This window comes from Lonchura striata, chromosome 10, assembly GCF_050655825.1.
Source record: "Lonchura striata isolate lonStrDom1 chromosome 10, ASM5065582v1, whole genome shotgun sequence".
NCBI lineage: Eukaryota > Metazoa > Chordata > Aves > Passeriformes > Estrildidae > Lonchura > Lonchura striata.
Window position 1 is genome coordinate 9,274,001 of NC_140712.1, and position 16,079 is coordinate 9,290,079.

A 16,079-nucleotide genomic window follows, 5' to 3' on the forward strand; every position below is an offset into this window, starting at 1 on the left:
TACTTTCTTCTAGAATGCCCTTTTTCAGTGGGATGTATGGAATGACATGGATGAGTTCCTCAGCAGATGAGCTGAGCTCATCCTTTTGACTTGGGAGAGGTGACTTCTTGTGCCTGTGCAAGGAAACAAGTACAAACAGTCAATCCAAGAAAAGCTGTTTTACACTGTCACTCCAAGGCATGAGCCCTGTGAGGAGTCTTTAAAAGAGAACAAAATTTAGTTTATTGTAAAATGAGGGCATCAATAGGAAATCCATGCTGCTCTAAAGAAATATTTTGCGTATATTATTAAATATTCTTCAAAGCCATGGGAATCTTGCATCTCAGTCACTAGATCAGATGTAGATCCTGGTTATAGGGAGTAGAGGGGGTTTCTTACATGTCTGTTTGGATTGAGTGTCCAAATAAGAGATTTTAACCTTCTTTGAGAACATCTAAATGTGAGACTGTAGACTGATTTCAATGTGCAAAGTGTAAATACTTAAATTTCAGCTAAAGTAAAAATTCTCTTAAGGCTTATTTTATTTATTTTTTAAATTTTAGCCTCTTAGATGTCTGTGGAAGCAATTCATGAATTTTGAGGGGGTTTTTGCAATGATGTTTTAATAAACAGTAATGTTTTAATAAAACAAATTATAAAGTAATGAGTTGGCTACTATGTCAGTGATTAGATTCTGAACTTGCATATTAAAATTAATCTTGCACTTTCTCTAACTGTAAAATAAAGACAATTTAAAATGAAGAGTGAAATAGTGCAACAGAAAGTATCCAGGCTCATACAGAATTCATGTCTTCCACTAAGACACTGTCAAGAGAGTCCACCTAATTCCAGTAAGATTTAGGTCTAGTTTGAGAAATAAATTTAGTTGGTCTGCAGCTATTCTGGATTTGAATGAAATGCTACAAATGGGAATTATAACAGAAATATCAATTTAACTTATGGGCGGATGGAGAGGAACTATCTCTGGCCATATAAGATCTTTAGACAGGCAGGGCTGGTCCTCCACGGAGCCTGGGGAGGTTCTCCATGCACAGCTGGAGCCTCTGGGCCCTGGCTGAAGCTGTGCAGGGCTGAGCCCGAGGCACACCGTGACTGGTGCCTGCACCTGGGCTCTGGGGTGCTCAGGGATGAGATCCCCTGGGGTTGTCCTGGGCCACTTGGGGTCTGAGGGACAAGGGCCTTTCCCACCCTTGCTATAACCATGGCAGGGAATCAGCAGAGCTTCTGCCATCATAAAAAATAATGGATGGATGAATATGTGCATGATGTTTGGATTATTATTTATTTCCAGAATACACTGATTGTATTCTTAGTGTATTACCTTTGCTACCCCAGCAAAATCGATATAATACTCCTAAAATAATACAAATAAAGAGTTTACTGGAGGGCATTATACAAAAAGACTTAGAAATTTAATGAAAAATACTGATGTATTGTGATTTTATTTGTTGTCTGTTGCTTCTTGAAGTGCATTTAACATGTAAAAAAGACAGAGCTGCAATTTGTAGAGAGAGAGAGATGAAGACTGATTTTTGTACCAGAATTTTTCCTTACTTATCAGTAGCTATGCTGGAATCATCTGGTCTGTTGGGGTTTGGTAGCTTGAGGAATTAATGAATATTCATTCCTTTTCCCTGGGTACAAAGTAAAATAACTAGTAATTAGTATAATATTTAATACTCCTATTCAAAATAAATAAATCTTTTGTGAAAAAAAATCTAATTATTATAATGTAGCAACTTCTGTGTGTGTAACTGGAATTGGATGTGCTGTTTTGAAAATGCTTTTAAGCCCTCATTTACATGTTTCCAGATCAGTTAATTATTCCCCTTGTATGCATAAAACAGAACTCTGGATTGTACTTGCATATATTATTCATTTTGCTATCTATCTTCTAAGTTTAGCTGATTCTAATATTTTAATTTTACATTATTATTATACCAGTGATATTTGTCTTCTGATACGAAAATTATTCTTGTCTGCACTTAGTTTTATACTCATTTTTAAATGCACTGGCTTACACGGTAGTAAGTGTGACTGTTCCAACCTGGGTCTCGTGTTTTGCTTATCACTCTATATTAGTCACATCCTGTGTTTCTGAGGGTCTCACGTGGAGACCTTGGCCTTTGTCCATGAGGTCATGATCCAGAGGAAAGTGGAACTGGTAAAATGAAGGGCAGGAGCCTTGAATCTGGTCAGCAGAGTCAGAGCTTGGGAGCTGCTCTAATAGGGCCCAATTCAAAGCTTGCTGGAATCTGCAGAAGGATTTGTTGTAGTTTTTAATAAGGCCTTTCATGTTTATCTCAACATCACTTGCTGAATTTAGTATTTCCGTGGTGTTCGTTTAGGTTGTCATTGCCACAGGCTCTAGATCAAGGCCATTCCCGGCTATGAAAGTGTAAGTGGGGAGCTGCTTGACACCAGTGAGCCCCACTGGAGCTGTACAGCTCCCCTGGGGGGATGTACAAACCAGCGTGGCCACTGGGGCTGCTCTCTGTCCTTCAGAAAGACACCAAGTGGGGCAGCCCCTGTGTCCGTGTGTGCAGGTCCGTGTGGGGTGCTCATGCAGCGCATAGCTTGGAAATCATTGTTGCCTTCTGACCTAACTAATTAGTACTAATTAATTTCCTCCCCTCCAAGAAGGAACTCTCAAAGGGGCAGGACAGGCTGTTCCTGTGTGCCAAGAGATGAGCCGTGTGTGCTCTTACTGCTGCTGTGCTGCTGCTTGGTGTGACAAATGGAAGCTGAGGCTTCTGCCATCTACATCCCAATCTTGATGAGATAATAAAAATAACTTCTTATTAATGTAAATTTTTCCCTGATTAGTTTTATGTGTCTCTTATATCTGAGAAAGAAACTTGAGCAAAACCTGTAGATATTAAGGTTTTAATGACCCTGTCATGTCACATATTTTTCTTTCTTTTTGGGGGGACTTCAGAATTTTTAGTGAGCTTTGGTTAGGTGGCAGAGCTTTGGCTAGAGCTAACAGCCATGGAGTGTAAGAAACTACAAGGTACTGAGTGCTCCTTTTGAATAGAAGTTTAAGGATGTCTGAAAGGATGACATAAAATATGTGCAGGATTCAGGAGGAACTGTGTAATGCAGAGTGATAAATGCCAGGGGAGGAGTTCAGAAGCACAGGCAAGTGGCTGGTATGTATGAGATTAAGATACTGCAGCATTTTATGGACACCCACAGGGAAAGGGTTTAAAAGATGCTGACCAAACAGGAAGTTGTATCACATAGAAGTGGAAGAAAAAGGTTTGTCACACAGATGATTTTTTGCTGGCTCACAAGGCATTGCTCTCTTTTCTAAGCTTCTTCTGAGAATACAGGAAGAAAAATGGTGGAACCATGATTAGCAAAATGTAGGTTTTTGTATCTGTATCTCTGTATCTCCTATTGATGCTCTCATTTTACAATATCTCTTACACTCAGGAAGCCACATTAAAACCCATGACCAAGCTTACCAAGTCAAACCCTGAGTGCTGACTTCCCTTACCTATATGACAGTGCTAGCTTTATATCAGCATGAATATTAAGGCAGTATTTCTTTTCCTACAAGACACTGACCATTTTCAGGGCCTAGAACATATGTTTGCCTTTTAGTAGGCTTTTTGCCCTTATTCAAACATGATCAATTTATTTAATATGAGCTTTTCAAACTTTGCTTTGAAGAACTAATGATTAATTTACCTAGAGTTTATACACTTTTTCAGACATTAATGACATTGTTTTCACCTTTATGAAGTGAATGAATAGGATTATTCCCATTATAGGGATTACTAGCACTGAGGTACAGTGCTAAAAAGTAATCTCTAAATTTGTGTGCAACATTTTTTCAAGATGCAACACTTTTTATCCTTTTAGCATTAAATGCCATGTTTGTATTCAGACACATTGCCTGTTGATTTGGGGCACAAATGAAGATTTCATCAAATAAGATTGAGATACCAAATTATGAATCTAGAAATGAAGGGTGTGCTACGAAAAACTTTCAAAGTTTGGTTCACTCTTACTTTGATAAGGAGCTCAGTGGTGGTTTGGGATAGATTCCCAATGCTAAATAACCTCTGAAGGTTTGTAAGCCTGAAAGATTTCCGCAGCACCATACTTGTATGTCCTCTCTGATTTTACTTCTCCTTCTCTGGTGGCATCCTGATAACAGAAATACTTTCAGCCTGCTCCACCCTAGTCCTAGTGTCATCTGCTTGCCCCATTTGTGCCCCTGAGGCAGGACTCTGGTGACTGTGATACCACTGCAGCTGATGTGGGAGCACACGTCTCTCTGTGGCAGGTGGGTGGGAGGCACTGCTGCCAGAGCAGAGCAGTGAGAATGTTTGAGGAGCCTTGGATTCCATGACAGGGCTGTGGGATGGTGAAAATTCTGGTAGTTTCATTTTCCCACATCTTGTGGATTGCTGCCTGCTTTCTGGCCTCTCTGGTCTGTCCCTGTCCCATCTCACTGTCTCTTTAGCTCCTTTTGCCCAGATTCATTTGCTGTCAGTCCCATCCCAGGGCTTCCTCCTCATTTTTCTCCCACAAGATGAACTCCACTCATTATATTCCAGTCAAATGGGGTGCCTGCATTCACAGCATTATTGCATTTGCTCAGGCTTTCCTGTGGAATTTTCTGTGCTGTGAATCTTTCTCTTTGTCTTCCATGTTCAGTTTTTCCACCCTTAGAGAAAGAGTGCAGGCCTCTGCTCTCAGCCATGTGTCAGGCTTTGCCAGAGGCTGGCAAATCTTACCAACTTCAGCTCTTGGCTCAGGTTTTTGAGGCTTTCACATCAACTGTCATGACTTTGTTTTTAAGTGAAATAGTAAACTAAAAAGAGGGAGCATGAAGATATATATGCCAGCCTGCTGCTTTTCATGTGCTGGCCCAGAGTCTTGCCTGCATACAAGGAGCTAAAGAATTGCAGGGGGGTAAGACAGGCTTATTCATAACAGTGAAATTGAGAAATGCTTTTTCTTTCTTTTCAGTGCTGAAACAACTGAAGACCAGGTCTCAGTGTGAATAGCTTGAAACTCTTTGTTTTAGTTGTACTCCTTGTATTTAGTTGCGTTTCAGGTGCTGTGAAGTTTGATATCAGTAAGTTGTAACTGAACTGAAGGCATTAATATTGTAGATATTCCTTGAACATTAAGAACTTTTGGACAGTATTGTCAAAATACTGTTTTTCTTATTTAGAATTTGTTAGTAGGTGATTCTTCGTAGTTTGCTTTTTCATTGTTCCACTTTGCTCTTTCTTAATAATGCCTTTTAAAATTTGCATTGAGCTATATTAATGTAAAAAGTATAAAAACTTGAAGGGCAGGAACCTGCCTTATCAGTTATGTAAACCTTTATGCATATTTACAATGCTGCGGGAAGAATCATTGATGGTTATACTATAAATTGTTGTCTAATAAATTTATATAGAAAGGTTCTACTGGAAAAGCTGAAAAGACAGGAGGAACAAAAATGAACAGGCTTAGAAGGTGATGTTATAAAACCCTTTTACAAAGCATTTTATTGAGTGGAAGGTAAGAGAATTTTCTGTGCTGCTTCCAGGTAGGATAGAACTATAGTTAGGGACTAATAAATTTTAAAGTCTAACATTTAAATTCCTCCAGTTGTCCTTCAGCTCAACTCTGTCCCTGCCTCTGTTGTGTCAGAGGTGTCATGGTCAGTTAAAAAGATGTGATTCAGCTGTGTTTGTGTTCATCATCTCTAAGAAGTTAATGAACACTGTATTCTAACACAAGTTTGAAGTCAGTGGACTCCTTTTATTCCTCTTGTGCCATTACCTTGACTACAGCACCAGACCCTTGTTCCTCTCATGACTTAGCAGTTCCAGTTCCCCAAAAATCATAGAATGGTTTGGGTTGGAAGGAACCTTAAATATCATCTCTTTCCAACCCCCCTGCCATGGACAGGGACACCTTCCACTAGACCAGGTTGCTCCAAGCCCCACCAACCCAGCCTTGGACACCTCCAGGGATGGGGCAGCCACAGCCTCTCTGGGCCCCACTTTTGAAGCCCTTTTAGACACTGAAAGGGGCTCTAAGCTCTCCTCAGAGCCTTTACTTCTCCAGGCTGAACAGCCCCAGCTGGGGTTCAGGGTGTTCTCTCACCCTGTGTTCATAGCAGAGCTCTTCCACCTCTCTGATCATCTTCTTGGGCTCCTCTAGAGTGGCTCCAGTCCACGTCCTCGCTGTGCTGGGTGCAGCACTGCCAGTGGGCTCTGAAAAGGGGATGGATCAGATGGGAACGATGCCCTCCCCTGACCTGCTGGCCACACTCCTTTGGATGCAGCCCAGGACACAGCTGATGTCTTGATGCTGCTGGGTCAAGACAAGGTTCTCATCCACCAACACCCCCAAGTCCTTCCTGGGGCTGCTTGCACTGTGCAGCCTCTGCTTGTGCCCAGGACTGCCCTGGCCAGGCCCAGGCCCTTGCACTTGGCCTTGTAGAACTTGGTGAGCTTTGCAGAGGTCACCTCTCCCATGTATTCAAACCTTCTTCACCAGCTGACCTGATTTACCTGTTTTTTTCTTCTTGTGAGATGAAATTGCAGTAAATAATTAAGAAAGAAATAAATATTTTATTCTGCTGATATTTTGACACATGTACCATTTCTCATTTTAACAACATAATTAGACTGGGTTTCATAAAATGTATTGTTGAAATGAACATATTTATTTTAAATGCTTCCATTTTATTAAACTTATATTTCTGTGAAAATCACACAATATGCAGTGGTTTTTATCACTGTCTTGCATTTGTCATGTATATCTTTTTCACAGAGGCATGCCAAGATTTATCAGTAAATTTGTGTTTTAAAAATGTTATCAGAGACAATTGCATAGCATTTTACATAGGAAGCCCATTGCAATTTTTATAGAGTTGTACCTCCTCTTCGGAGAGGAAAAAAAAATTTAAAACAAAACAAATAAAACATTTGAGATTAAGAAATTTTAGAAGTTTTTACATTCTCTTTAGCCTTTTAGGGGAAGATGACCCTAAGAAACAAGAAACTGTACAATGCAAAGTTTCAAGCATTCTTTGAGCTCCCAATATTCTCGAAAGCTTCTCTGGAATAGGAATAGGAACTCTTTCCACTCATGTCAGAAGAATGGTGTATCTTTCTCCACTTGCTTGTGGTGAGTTTTTTCAGCACTTAATTTCCTTATAAGCCCAAGGGACTTTGAGGTAGCTATTCCTTTGTATTAAAGTAGCCAGTTCTTTGAAAAATCAGTTTGAGGCGAGTGCCTTTACATCTCCAGAGAATTCTGGTGGAACTTTCCTGGTATACTTTGGGTTGCATATTAAATTAAATTGAAATTCGTGTCCCAATGGAATATGGCAACTATCAGGTCATCTGTGAATGTTTTAACATCAGTGAAGCCACGTATTTCTGACTTCTGCTTCTATGAATCCAAACCTTTCACACCAGGGAATTAGCAATGCTCTCTGAGTTTGTTCCATAAAAACAGCTCAGGTGTTCAGTTATGTAGAGAGCAAAAGCCTCTGGGAATCATTTTGCTGCTGGGCATGATTGCAAACCTTTCCCTTTTCCTTCCAAACTACCCACTAGTCAGGTAACTGAAATGTGCTATTATTGATCTGCAGAGGTACCACTGGGCTAGTCACTTGTCATACAAAATGTGTCAAAATTTGCACATCAATTGCAGCAGTTACTTCAAAAATCACACATCTCTATGAAAATAAAACAGAAAATCACACGCCACTTAAACACCTCAGCAATAATTCTCTTGCTTCAGGCACCCGAGATGTAATAAATGTTGGCATTTTCACTCCAAACCTTTATTTTTTGGAGAAATTTAAAAAAGCAGTGTCACTTCATGCCATTTTGAAACAACCATATTGTGCATGAATGGGACAGAGCTGGCAATTAGGCTGTCAGCTGCCCAGTGTTTGCTTTTTTCTTGCACTTGCCATCCTGCTTCCCTGCCCTGTTACTGTAATTTTGCAGGATACAGTGAGGTGTTTTCTCAGCTGCATACATAAAATTCTTCTAGAATACTGCTTTGGCATGAACGTGTTGTGTCCCGCTACATGCCCAAATCCAAATGAATATACGAATTTTTCTTGTTGTTTGGAGATAAAATACATCAGTAATGTAACTGGTCTTATTGAAATTCACTGTTCAGCAATATGAATCTCAGGGTGAACTCACCCACTTTTCTTCCTGAAAATTTCTAGCTGAAACATCTTGCTCTAAAGATGTCTATATTTTTTCACCATCTAAAATTATCTTGGTGGGACATGGAAAATTTCACTTGAAAGAGAACTTCATTTAAATTCTTAAACAGGACAAGGTTTATATTATTTCTTCTAAAATAATGGATGACCTTAAAAAGCTTCCAGTGTTTTGCATTTATCAATGTTTCATCAGTGCCATAAAATACTTTTTTTTTTTCCATTTATAATTACTAGCTTTTCAGGGTTTCAGACATTTCTCAGAGGAACTGTTTTGACTATGGAATGGTTATTAGATGGAATATTAGATAAAACACAAAATGTAAGTGAAATATTTGCACAGAAAAGTATTGTTGATGTACACCTTACAAATCAAAAGGAAGACTCTTGAGTCTTATTGTAATTAGAGATCAGTGAAGTGGTTTTATTAGAAATGCAGATTCTCTTGGAATAACTCATTTTGTTCTACATTTATGGAACCTAAATCAAGCTAATACTGCTGAAAAATGCTTTGAATGTAGTGATGGCCCAGGCTGTCCCCTGGGAGAGGAGCCTTGCTGACTGCAGTGGGTGGGTTGTTGCATTTGTGATAGGCCAAAGATTTCCAGTGAGATGGTAACACTGAGTTGCATGAGTAAGACTGCAGAATGACAATGGAGGATGCATCCTGACTAAAGAGAGTTTTTTCAGTACTTAGTGACTTCTGAGCTCAGCCAGGGACTTTGCATCATTGAGCAGCTGCAGGATAGAATTCTGTCCCTCTCTTTCTTCTCTTTCATCTCTCAGGGATTTTTTGTTTATTTTTTCCTGCATAAAAGAAGCCAGTAAGGTCTGCCTTAAAGGGGTGTGGTCCTCTCTTTCACTTGTTGTGCTTCTGAAATTTAGCAGAGGTGCTTTATGGATGCTTGGAGGAAGTAAAAAGGAAACAGGAAGCCCAAAATCTCAAAGCTGTGTGCACAGACGTACTGTGAGACTAAATTACCTGTGTGGAATCGGGGTAATTTCATGGGAAATTGTGTGCTAAACAATTTTCAAAATTTGGGTCTGTACCAAGCAATTCATATGGTAAATCCATTTGGGCTTTCACCTTAATATATTTAGCCAGCTTAATGTTTAAACAATTCTTTTATTAAGTGAAAAAAATCTTGTCTGTTCATGGGCCTGTACAGCCTGTACTTTGTGAATGTAGAGCTCTAGGTGTCAGCAGGAATTCCCTCAAGAGGTCTTGATTCATAGGATCAGGGACTGAACTTAGAAGACCATCTGAAAGTACCAATTATTGCCACAATTTTTCTCATAAAATATACAGTCCCACACAATTAGTTTTCTATCACAGCTTTGTAATATAATCCTTTACTTGCCCAGTTCACTGGTGAGCTTTTCTCCTACCATGGAAATTAATTTTCTATTTAATATCTTAGTATGTGTGGCTGTCCTGCTGTCTTGGGACAGAGGAATTTTAGTTTGTCCATACTAAAATACAATCTAAATGCAACATACTAAGATACAGAGAGTAAAACTAGCAAGACTCCCTTACTGAATACATGGAGAGAAGAGCTCTGTTAGCATTTACTCTGTGTTAGCATTTACTCTGTTTATCTCAACACACTTAACACTACTCAGAAAGTGTCTGTTAAATGTTCTTTTTCCAGTGACAGCTTTCACTGAGTGGTGCAGCCTGCCTCCCAGCAGAACTCTGAGTGGAATAGTCACAATCTTTTGTCTCTCGACTAAGGGCACAGTTCTGTACGAGCGTCTCTCATGGCTTGCTGCACAGGCGCCCGTGCCTGGAGCTGCCTCTGAGAACTGGCTGGGTGTGGAGAGAGAACTCAAACTCCTGCCGCTGGAGGATGAGTTGTTGTGGGAATTATGCCATTACAGAACTTATTGGGAAGGGGGTGGTTGCTGCTTGGTGGATGGTGTGCCCCACATTGGCTGACTGAACCACAGATGAAATGCTACATGGACGGGCCCATACTGCATTCTAGTTGTGCCATTTTCTGGTTTTGTTATCATCCGCTCTCTGAATTATCTGAAACTGAATTATCAGGCTTGGTGTGCTTCTAAGAATCTGATCTTCTCAACATTCTTTTTCAGTCTTTTGGTTGCTTGGCTGACCTTGTTTTTATGTTAGTTGGGTTATTGATGGGAGTAGCCAATGAAATGGGTAGTGAACATGAGAAGCATTTTCAGAATGAGTTATTAAACTCCTGCCAGAGACTGCATTTATTATAATTATCACAAAACTGTTATGTGGCCCCATAAACTTGCATGGTGATTTATAAACTTAGGCTTAAATTTTGCTAATGCATATACGTGATTTTTTTACTCCTATGAAGGAAGTTATACCTATGCTTCCTATAGATAGGGTTGGTTTCTACATTCAGAAGGTATTTATTTAAATTGAAATGTGGCTTGGAAATAAAACCCAAAGTAGCTTGCTTACATTTCTAAAGTCTTGGTGAAATTTACTTGCAAAAATAGTATTGGTCTAATCCTGCAGGGCTCCGAATCCTTTTCATGCTTTTTATACTGCTGGAAAAACAAGATAGTCATCATCTTGCACAGTGGATTGTAAAGTAAGAAATACAAAACTGGGCCTACAGAAAACTGCTTTCCTGTTTTCTTAGCATGTTAGCCAGGAGCAATAGCAACAGAAGGTCTTTACCTTGTAGTGGCAGATGGTTGGATGCTACATCTCTATATTGTTTAAAATTCTTGCAGCTTTTCCAGCTTCTAGAGTTCATCTAGAAAAGCTCTTACTAGCCTCATTTGATTGTATTTTAGAAATTGATTAAATTTTATTTACAGTTACAGTTTTATTTCTTCACTAAATTAGATTTGATGTTCTTAAATCCTTGAGTTTACAGATCTGTTTGCTCAAGGGAGCTGAAACCTGTGCTGGGGATGGAGGAGGCTGAGTGACAGTGACAGTCAGATGTTCAAGCTGCCTGTGCCCAGCTGAGAGTCTGTGTAGCGAGGAAATTGGGTTAACAGGAAGTGAGTGCCTCATTAGCTGCTCTCCTCCCACCTTGAAACAGAGCAGTCCTGGTTTTGGCAAATGCAGTTATGCTGATTCTGAGTGAGTTACTCAGCACTGCTTATCAGCACACCAACAATTCAACAGACTGAAGTGCAAATAACATTGTAAGAACTGCTCTAGAGCCTCTGTCCTGTCTGCACCAGCACCAAATGTCTGAGGTAAGATGGTTTGAAATATGCCTGAATCATCCCCAGACTTGGATTAAATGTCAGCCATCAGAACACATTCTGATTCATGAGGAATCACATTCCACATCCAGAAATGATCAGGGAAGGTGCTTCCCAACAGACTAAGAGCAGAGCAGGGTAAAGGGAGACCATTTGAAGTCAGGACTTTGAATAATCTGACCTGAACCAAATTCACTTTTCTCGCAAGGGCACTTTTACCTTTAGGGACAGGCATTAACTGCTGACTGTTTTCTGAATGAGGATAAAATGCTCTCAGTTTTTCAGTTTATTACAGTTTGAGGAGCACAATAAGTTGCCTAGAATGGTTTTGACTACACCATGCCAAAATAATTTGTGTCTTCAGAGAAGGATATGGTTTGATTCAACTTATTTTCTGAACTCTATGTGAAAAGATTGTTTATATTTATGGTGGCTCTGCTTAAACCATACAAAGGGAATTTTCAGGAAAATAGCTACATAAATCTTAGGAAATGCAAAACTAACAGACATATGAAGGATTTGTATTTAGAAAAGAATCTCCCAGTGGGTTGCTCTCAGCAGAAAATGAAAAGGTCTTTTTTGCATTCAGTTGAACTATTAGTGTATTTTTTGCTGATATAAGCAGTTGTACAGGTACGACCACTGTCACAGTCCCAGATCTCAGTGCTGCAAATTAGCAAGGTTTTAACTTTGCTCCAAATATCATGCTAGCTCATTTTCATTATGAAAAAGGTGGGGGGAGGAGAATGGGACAAAGTACCTATTGGCAAAGCACATTATAATTGTTTAAGCAGGCCCCACAAGTCATGCATTTCAATTATTTGTTCAAAGCTGTCTGCAATTAAGAGTTGCAAACAAGGTTTTTGAATGCAAAGTCAGACAATTAAAATGTTTCATGAGTGCTTTAGAGGGAGAAGTTCTGAATTAGCACTTTGAATACTCAAGACCTCTTGTTTCCTAATCTCCTTTCCCTTTTACTCTGTGGAATAGAGTGGTATATTTTTCCCAGAATTTTTCTCTTTAAGCCAGGCTGATCCTAGGAAAGATTGAATCATCCTGGTCTTTGACTTGTACATTTGAATGTCTTTTGCTCCTTGAGAGATCATCCTTTTTGCCTCATAATGGTCCAGGTGCAAAAAAATTACTTTCCCCAGGTCTGGCTTGTTCTCAAAGGGGGGTTGTAAATCACTTTGAGCATCTCTCCCTCTTGTTTAAACATCCAACACACACACACACCACCCCCCTGGATCTCCTTCCTTCCCCTTTGAAGAGGCAGAACTATTTTAACTGGTGATTTGTGGCACTGAGAGTGCAGCCTCTGTGCTCGATAAGCTGACAGACAAGATGTGGGAGCAGGGGTGTGTTGGCCTGTTAACAGAGTTCTGTGGATGGTGGTGTTGTATCTGCTGGTGGGGATCAGCTCCCAGGGAAAGGACAAACTTCTTTCCCTTTAGCCATGAGAAACAAACTTTAGTTCTGTGAAGTTACTCCTTTCAGGAGAACAGTGCTGCTCAGGGTTGGGGTTTTCATCACTAATGCCCATTTGCATGCTGGCTGTTTGCATTTAGAACTTTCAGTTTGGGAGTTTTTCAAGGTGGTGGTTTTTTCCCCCCCTACGTTTTATGCTCAGAAATCCACAACCTGAAAGCATTTGTCTGTAGTGTCTGTCATAGAACCATTTTTAATGGTAACCTTTTTGATGCAAAGCAGAGCAAACTGCTGCTCAGTTTTGGCTTGTGTAGTTAAAGGTGCTAACCTGTGTCAACTTTTAAAAACACATCTGAGTATTGAACTGCAAAAGAAAGCATCTGGTCAATTAATTACTGCCAGAAAAGCAAAGACCACACGGCTTGTGCTATGACATGCAAACTCAGTTGTCATTGAGCTTTTCTGGGGTTTGATGATTATTATCTAATAGCCTATTTTTTTGTGACCCTGTAGTCTGTGTTCTGCATTGCTGGAGTGGAACTAAGAATACAACAAGCAAACAAGGTTTGCTACTCTTCAGGCTGAATGATAAAAGTTTATTCTACTGCTTGGGGCTCTGGAGTAGAGAAAGCAGAGGGGAAGGAAAGGAAGATCAGGGCTGCAGAGGAGAGCAACCAAAGCAGAGTGAGTGCTGCTGTTGCAGTTGTCTCTGCCCATTCTTTGCTTTGAGTGTGGGTGTGTCCCACTGCAGCAGTGTTGGCTCAGGTGGGGAGTTTGCCCTGGAAGAAAGAGCAGTGTGAGGCACACAGTGAGATGGGACAGAAAACATTCTTTATCCTGAGGATGTGACTGTGTTTGTGTGCTTGGCTTTGTTGGGTTGAGCTTTCTTCTTTTTTTTCCTTATCTTGCTTTTGGACTGTGGGTTTTTTTCCTCCCAGTTAATTAGCAAGCAATTCCTAGATTTGTGAATTAGGGATTTTTGCTGGAAATTAAGGAGTGAGGTCATTATGTCTTGCTTAGACTGGCTGTTGTGGAAGTACTAAAACTTCTTGGATACTGCTGAGAACAGCAGTGATTTCCTCCTCAATATTTAAAAACAGATTGAAGTCATAGAGGGAAACCAAAGTTAGCCATTATTTGTGATGCAAGGAATTACTAATTTTTGCTGGAATGCTTGTCCTGGACAACATTCTCAGCTACCCAACACTTTGTGTTTTCCTTAATGCTAGAGATTTTTTGGCTAACCTTAAATACAACTTCTTTTTCTTTATATAATAAATTATCAAGTGGGAAATGTGTGACAGGTTGGGAAAGAGTAAATGCAGACACACAGGTTGGTGATGAAATTTGGACAGTACCAGATTCTGCATGTGCACATTTTCCAAATTCTCTCTTTGTTCAATAGCCATACCAAACATCAAACTGCTTTTGCAGAAAACTTTGAACCCCTAAGACATAATTTTATCTTGGGCAACAATGGAGGAGGAGGAACACATTTGGAGTGATGGTGTCAAGTCACCTGTGACAGGGCCCTGCTCTCCCTGGGGAAGGTTGAACCAGTGCCCAGCCATGGGAAGCAGTGAATTGATTCCTTGTCTTGCTTTGCCTGTGTATGGCTTTTGCTTTCCCTATTAAACTCTACCTCCACCCATGAGTTTCCCAGCTTTTCCCCCTCTGGTACTCTGCCCCATCCAGCTGCTGAGGGAGTGAGCAAGTGGCTGTGTGGGGCTGGGCTGCTGGTGGGGTTAAACCTTGACACTGGCCAGTGAAATGTCTGGAGGACACCAGGTAATTCTGCCATTGGTGTCTTAATAACTTCAGCTAAAAAGACCAAGTTATAGCATGGACAATAGTAGAGTTAAGGGCTTGTTTCTGGAGCACAGAGCTTAGCTAATGCTGCTTGTACTGCTTGTCATCTAGAACTTCAGGGGGGATCCATCAATAGTATTATTACATATAACACTTCTTCCAGGTATTTTTACCTGCCAGGGATACAAAATTAATAGCCTATTTTTTTTTCGGTATGTAAAACTTAAATGGGCACAACTCCTGCCTTATCCCAGACAGGGCTAAATTCTAATCAAAAGACAGTTCTTCATGAAGGTGTGTTGAAAAATGCAGTTAGTAAATTAATGGCCTCAGCAGGACAGTAGCTAGAATCATCTGCCTGGGTTAGTTTGTGTTCTCTGGGATGGGAACCTTAATTTGAATCCCTCCCTTTGTGCTCTGCTTCACCTCCTCTGCTGGCTGCGCTGCCCAGCTTCTGTTCCTGTCCCAGGTCCTCTGCTGGAGAGCACTGTCACTGCTGGAGATTTGGGCCAGAAAAAGGCCATTTGTTCTGTCCCCTCACACCTTTCCGTAGCAATGCCGTGTTCTGTTCCAGCACATCAATTAGAAGTCATTCTGGTCAGCACCCATGCTCACACTCGGCTCATTAGATCTTCATAACACTGTGCAAACATCAACTAATTAATCTCTCCAGAAGAGCTGGAAGAGTAGGTGGAAGTTTTCACTCTCAGCAAGGGAGTGTTTCGAAGGTGCTGCTCTCTGTCAGTGGCTCTTGACTAAGCCCCTGCTGTCTGGGTGCCTAATTAGACACATTGGTAGCACAGAGCACAGTTAATCACCTGGGGCAGCTGCCTGCCTTCCCTATCACCCTTTGGTTGCTCCAGTAAAATGGGATTATTCAAGGATTTTTTTCCAATGTATTGTGCTGTGACAAGAATAACTGTCCAAAATTAGCAGGCCTTTGTTTGAAAAGCACTGAGTATGAACCTGGCCCTTTTTTCACATGCAGCACTGTAATTAGAGGCTCTGATCTCCCACCTTCAGGAAAGGGGCTCAGTTCAACCAATGTAAATACATACACTGCTCATCCAGTGCAACAGAGAGGGCCCGCTGCAAGAGCCTCAGAAGTTTTCCAGCTGTGGGGACACAGGTCAGTTAAACTTTGCTGCTCTGCAGGGCCTTCATTTTATTTTTAGTCTGGATGCAAAGCACTGATTCTTGGGGGTTTTGTTGTTTCTTCTTTGTTTTTCCTCTACATGTCATTGTAATCATTGGAAAGCACCAGCTCCCAGGTGAGCGTTGACAGGTTCTTGAAAGAGCTTTCAAAGCTCTGCTAGTGCTGTGAGTTTTTGCACTTGAGTGAGTAAGGTTTTCCTCACCTTGTAAAAGGGAAGTAGCACATTCAGTGGTGAACTTTGCAAATAACAGGGCCAAATGCCGAGAG

At 40.6% G+C, this 16,079-nt stretch overlaps 1 long non-coding RNA gene across 1 annotated transcript in view; it reads left to right on the plus strand.

The window, feature by feature from the left end:
• Positions 1–16,079, plus strand: part of LOC146766515 (uncharacterized) — a 48,469-nt gene that overhangs the window by 18,710 nt on the left and 13,680 nt on the right. Inside the window, exon 3 of the long non-coding RNA XR_014957587.1 lies at positions 15,680–15,785. This is a non-coding gene — a long non-coding RNA (uncharacterized LOC146766515). The remainder of the gene's footprint in view (positions 1–15,679; positions 15,786–16,079) is intronic.